Raw genomic sequence first — 6,412 nt, 5'->3', positions numbered from 1 at the left:
GACCCACAGACGTAGAAAACAAACTTATGGTTACCAAAGGGGAAGTGGGGGAGAGATAAATTAGGAGTTTGGGATTAACATATGCATACTACTGTATATAAAATAGGTAACAAGCAAGGACCTACCATATAGCACAGGGAACTATACTCAGTATTTTATAATGACCTATAAGGGAAAAGAATCTGAGAAAAAATATATATATATATATATGTAGATAGATAGATAGATAGATATCTGAATCACTTTGCATATACCTGAAACTAGCACAGCATTGTAAATCAACTATACTTCGATAAAAAAAATTAAAAAAAAAAAAAAGACTCCAGCTTAGGCCTTTCTGATTCCAAAACTCAAGATCTTTCTGATATTCCAGTCCCTCCTTCCTACCCTCAGGTTTTAATCTGGGACTTTGGTATCCAGCTAACTCTTGCCAGTCTCCTGGGGTTGCCCAGTCCTCCAGGACCACCAGTCCCTGGCCAGACTCCCATTATGTATAAACACATCTCCTGGTGCTACACCTCCCATCTGGCCACCCCTGATGGCAGCTCACAGTCAACCTAGGTTGGGTCACTACTGCTAGATGGTAAGCTGAATGGACACTGGCTCCTGCATTTCAGCTCCGTGTGCTCTGTCTGTATCCCAGGCTGTCCCCCACCCATCCATACATGCATGCTATCCCCAGAGCTGGATATGGCAGCTGCCCCGGCTCCCCTCTTCTGCCATCCCCAGCCACACAGAGCAGTGCCAAACAGTGCAGCCAACGCAACCCCCCATGGAAATCCCCCCTCCCCCATCCCTGAAGCAGCAGCAGAGGAATTCCTGGCCAGGAACATGCATTCTCCCAGCAATTTGCAAGAAGACCTTTTGCAATTTATATCCTCGCTCTGCTGAAGAAAATGGAAATGGATGGGCTCACTGAGCAGAAAATGCCAGAAGGCATTGCAGAGCCCAGGATCCCAAAACCAGGCCTTCTGTGAGGGGACTGAACAGACACGCAATGCTGGGAGGAAATTCTTACCCAATGTCAGGCTACACAGGCTCAGCAGGTTATTTGTAAACAAAAGAGTGTGTATTTTCAAGGAAGCTACTGAGTATGAATCAGAGTAGAACAAGAGGAGAAGTCGTGAAGACATCCAATCAGCTTTGACACTTACTGGCTCTGTGGCCTTCATTCATCATTTGGTAACTATTGTTGAGCACCTACTATGTGCTGGGCACAAGGCAAGGCACCAGAGATACAATGGTGAATGACACCGAAAAAGCAATCCTTATTCTTGTGGTGCTTGGAGTCTAGTAATAGGGGAGGTTGATAAGAACCCAATCAACAAATAAACAAGTGTAGAATTATAAGTTGTAGTAATGGAATAGTACCAGCACAGAAAAGAATGAGGGTATGAGATAAGCTAATAGGAAGGGTACTGTCCTTGGGGAGGGTGGTCAGGTTAAGCCTCTCTAAAGAGGTCTGGGAAAAGACCTGAAGTATGTGGAGCCAGCCAGGAAAGCAGGAAGGAGAGTCCTGCAGGCAGAGGGCATGGCACACGCAGAGATCTGGAGTCAGGAAAGGGCTGGGCATGACCAAAAATTGAGGCAAAGGGGTTGCAGGAGATGCCAGGATGGGGAGTAGGCATTTGCCACAAGATGCAGGTGGCAAGGCAAGCAGGACCAGAACATGTAGGCCAGGCGGGCCATGAAAGACTTCAGAGTTTTGTCTTAGGAATGGAATTTGGGATTAACATATACACACTACTACATATAAAATAGATAACCAACAAGGACCTACTGTATAGCACGAGGAATTGTACTCAATAGTCTGTAATAACCTAAATGGAAAAATAATTTGAAAACGAATAGATACATGTATACGTATAACTGAATCACTTTGCTGTACACGTGAAACTAACACAACATTGGTTATCAACTGTATTTCAAGAAAAAATTAAATTAAATTTTAAAAGACTATATCTAAGAGTTTTTAGGCAAAGGAATGATGTATTCTATTTTACATTTTTTTGGAAGATCACTCTGGCTGCAGGTAGATTGGAGGAGGAGGAGAGTGAAATCAGGGAGGCCACTTAGAAGGCTGTTGTGGTCACCCAAGACAGAGGATATGGCCGTTTGGTTGGAGGACAGGGGATCGCAGTAAAGATGCACAGATGTGAGTGTATTCAAGGGAAATTTAGATGCAGAAAAAATAGGTCTTGGTTATAAATGAGTTCTGAGAGCTAAACAAGGAAGATGTCTAAAAGGACAACTGAGTGAATTGAGCATTATTTTCCAAGAGAGGGAAAGCCAGGAGGAAAAACAAATGGAAGAGAAAGGTGTGAGGTGGGGGAGGGACTGGGAGTTCAGTTTGTAGACATACATTTGGGAAACACCCTGGTCTAGAGGTGAGTAAGCAGTAGGAAATATGAGTCTATAATTCAGGAGAGAGGTCAGGATTGAAAATATAACTTCAGGAATTATCAACGTAACATGCCTTAAGCCTTGGAACTACGTGAGATCATCCAGGGCAATTATGTAGAAAGAGAAAAAAACTCAGGACAAACCCCAAGGAAGTCCAACGTTTAGTGGGGAGGCAGGTTACTTTGCCTCTCTGACTCTCATAGTTCCCATCTGTAAAATGGGATGGTAATCAAATCTACCTTCCAGGAGGATCACAAGGAATGCTTGTCCCCTTTTCCTTCCCCTAGTTGGGCACATTGGTTTAAGGACTTGGGTTTGAGGGTCTGGCCCCACCTCTTACTCTTGTATGTTCCAGATCTGTTTTCTCTTTGCATCTTCCTAACACTCTGTGAGCAGACGTACCATGAACACGTCACTCTCCTGCTGTCTTCATACCTGCCTGGCTGCTCCTCCTCTGCCAGGGTCCAAAGTTTGCTTTGAGTGCCACCGGGCTGTCTTCTGGACCCAGCCACTGGAGACATGCTCTCCTTACCCCTAACTACCACCTAGTACCAGTGACTATGTGGTCTCCAGCTCCAGCTCTGCCCTTTCCAGAGAACTCCGGACCGCCTGTTGAGTGTCTCCACAAAAATGTCCAATGGGAACTAAAATTTAACATAACCTCAAACTGCACTTCCTTCATCCTTCCACCATCTTAGTAAAAGGTCTCACCATATGCTTAAACGCTCAAGCTAAAAATCAAGGTGTTCGCCTCCACATTCAGCCCATCAGTATATCCCATCAACTCTATCTCCAAAAGGAATCTCCAATTCATCCAATTCCCTCCTATTGACCACCACTCTCCTAGTGTAAGCTTCACCTCCTGCTTGGATAACTACGAGAGTCTCCTTCCTGGCCTCCCTGCTTCCATTCTTGCCTTCTTGAAACCATTCTCCATACAAATGTAAGTGGTGTTATTTCACTGTCCTACTTAACATTTCTCCAGTGTTTTCCATTATTCTTAAAATAAAACCCGAACTCCTTATTGGTACATGGCTACATCACATGGCCCCTGATTCTCTCCAACCTCCTCTGAGACCATGCTCCCCAGGTCCCACCCTGCTCCAGCCACGCTGGCTTCCTTCTGCATCTCACACACTCAGGTCATTACTGGGGCACCATCTCAGCCCAAGCTCAACTGCCCTATGCCTGGGGTGGCCTGGGCCCTGGTCTTTGCAAGGCTGGCTCCTGCTTGACACCAGCCTCACTCTGTCCCAGGTCTTGTCCGACCTCTCCTTTCAAGTAGCCTCCCAGGCCCTCTCACATCTGCAGAGCCTTTTATCAACATCTGGGGTTTCCTTGTTTCCTTGTCTACCAGGAGCAGCAGACAAGCCAAAGCCCTTTTGGAGCCCTCAGTCTTGTTTGCTGCTATGTTCGGAACTGTCCTGGCATATGGCAGAGGGTTATTAGATATCTGTGAATAAAGGAATGAATGAGACCCATTTTACAGGCAAGAGTGTGAGAGATAATAGTAGTATTAGTAGCAGTAGCTAACATTTGTGAGTTCTTTCTATATATCTTACCATTTAACCTTCATGGCAGCTCTCTAACTATGGGCTTCTAACCTTGGCATTCCTGACAATTTGACTAGGTAATTCTTTGTTGTGAGGGGTTGCCCTGCACACTGTAAATACTTATCAGCGTTCCTGGCCTCTACACACTAGATGCCAGTAACAGGAACCACCCTCCAGTTGTGATAACCAAAGATATCTCCAAACATTGTCAAACATCCCCTGGGAACAAGATGATCATACTGGTTGAAACTGTTCTAAGGTATTGTACCTCTAAAGTACTATTATAAAGTCCCCATGTTACCGTTGGAGAAACTATGGCACAGACAGAGTAAGTAAATTGCTCAAGATCATACAGGCAACTAACATGTAGATGAGGACCAGGGCCATGGTGTGGGTAGGGCAGGAACTAAAAACAGAGGCTGGGACCCTGGACCTGACAACCAGACATTTTGGCCTAAATTCAGGGGTCATGAAAGGTCAGGCTGAAGGACTGAACATCAAGAATCAAGGCCAGTTTCAGATTGAAAATCGTGTCCAGAAATGGGGAGGTGTGTGTGTGTGTTAGGGGTGTTACTGAAGAGATGGGACTGCTCCATCACTCACTCACCCATTCACAGAGCATCCACTGGTGACAGGACCTGTCCTCAATGCCAGGGTCTCAGGGTTGGAGCAGGGGCAGGTCGTTTCCAAAAGGCCTGGAGTGAGCTGTGGACAGAAAGCCAAAAGTGAGTGCCAACGATAGAAATATGAAATCATAATTATAACCAACAGTTACGGTGGGATTACTACATGCCTAGAATTTTACATACATCATCACATAGAATCTTCCCAATCCTAACATCATCCCCAGTTGACAGATGAGTAAACTGAGGAACAAAGAGGTTAAACTATTTGTCCAGGGTCAAAGATCTAGATGAGTGATGGGCAGGAAGTTCAAAGCCAAGGTTTTCAGACTCCAGAGTCTATCTCTCCACCTTTTGGATCTCCTGCCTGTCTCAGGAGATGGGCACAGAGCAGAATGGAGACCATCACCAAGTTCAACAGGCAGAAGGGTAATAATTCCTTCTCTTCTCCCCTCGCTTCTTCCTTCTCTTCCTTTTCTCTCCCTCTTCCTCTTATTATTATTATTTGTAATAAAATCTACCTCTTGGCAAGGGGGAGACCTGGATTAGAAGACAAGGAAAGAGTAAAGCAAATGGCTCAAAAAGGGAATGACAGTTCTCACCAAATCTATGATCTGTGTGATCTGGAGCAAATCACTTGGCCTCCCCATGGCTCGTTTCCTTCATCTTCCAGTGGGGAGATTAGTGATCCCTAACTCACAGATAATTCATGTAAAAGTTTTAAACCATGATGTGAAGATGAGCTTCTACTTCTGTGGATTCAACTGTAGCTTATCATGGTTGTGCAAAACTAGACTCTCAGATGCTGCTTTTCCTTAGACAGGTGATGAGATCACAGTATGAAACTTGCCTCATGAATATTTTGAAGGCAGCATTCAGTGTAGTTACAAGATCCAGAGGAGTGGTAGAATCACCTTTCAATACATGCCCTGCAAATCCTCTTCTCCCAGCTGACAAGCTACTGACAAGACCCATCTGCCCAACTTCCAACATGTCTGTCTTATGTCACCTCCTCCTGTGCATCCCAGCTGTTCCTGTGTTTGGTCTGAACATCCTGCTTTCCCCAGGACCACTACACCCATCTATTCACTGTCTTCCTGACCCCAGCCCAGCCACCATGTGCTCCGGATGGCCCTGTCTAATGCATGAGCATGCACCTATCACTCTCTGCCTAAAACCTTCCAGTAGCTCCCCTGGCATCTGACGCTCTGCCTAATTTGTCCCCTCAGTTTCATCTCCCACCCACTCTTCACATGGAAATGCCTAGGAGCAAGTTATTGCCCTGCATGGTGATAGAACTGGATTTGGGTCCCTCCACACCTATCCTGAGAGCTCCTGGAGGCCAGGGGCCTTACATATTTTGTTTCCTGGTCCTTCCCACACTGTACAGTGACTGACACAGGGGAGTGCAAAGAAAATGTGGGTCATGAGTTTTGCAGGTATGATGCTTAGTCCACAAACCTGTCTGCACAGTGAAACCAATTTATTTTTCAAGTAACCAAACTCAATTTTGATTAGTGTATTCATTCCACTAGGATGTAGAAATGAAAACTTGATCAGTAAGGTCCACACCCTCATCTCTGGAGCTGTATCTATGCTGAGGAAAGGAATCATGCTTAGTGCAAAACATCACGGGAAGGGAAGTCTGGTCCTTAGACATCTCCCACTACCCCAGCTGGCATCCGCTGATAGGTCCACATTCCCAACTGATTCTTAGCAGCAGAAACCTTCAGTGCTCTCCTCATCCTGACCACGAACCTCACAAGACCTGGCCAACTCTCCCAATTACCTTACACCACTCTAGGGCTATGGAGATCCTGAAGAAGCTGCCTA

Source organism: Kogia breviceps, chromosome 4 (genome assembly GCF_026419965.1).
Source record: "Kogia breviceps isolate mKogBre1 chromosome 4, mKogBre1 haplotype 1, whole genome shotgun sequence".
NCBI lineage: Eukaryota > Metazoa > Chordata > Mammalia > Artiodactyla > Physeteridae > Kogia > Kogia breviceps.
The sequence above is the reverse complement of the archived record's forward strand: the minus strand, read 5'-3'. Positions refer to the sequence as shown.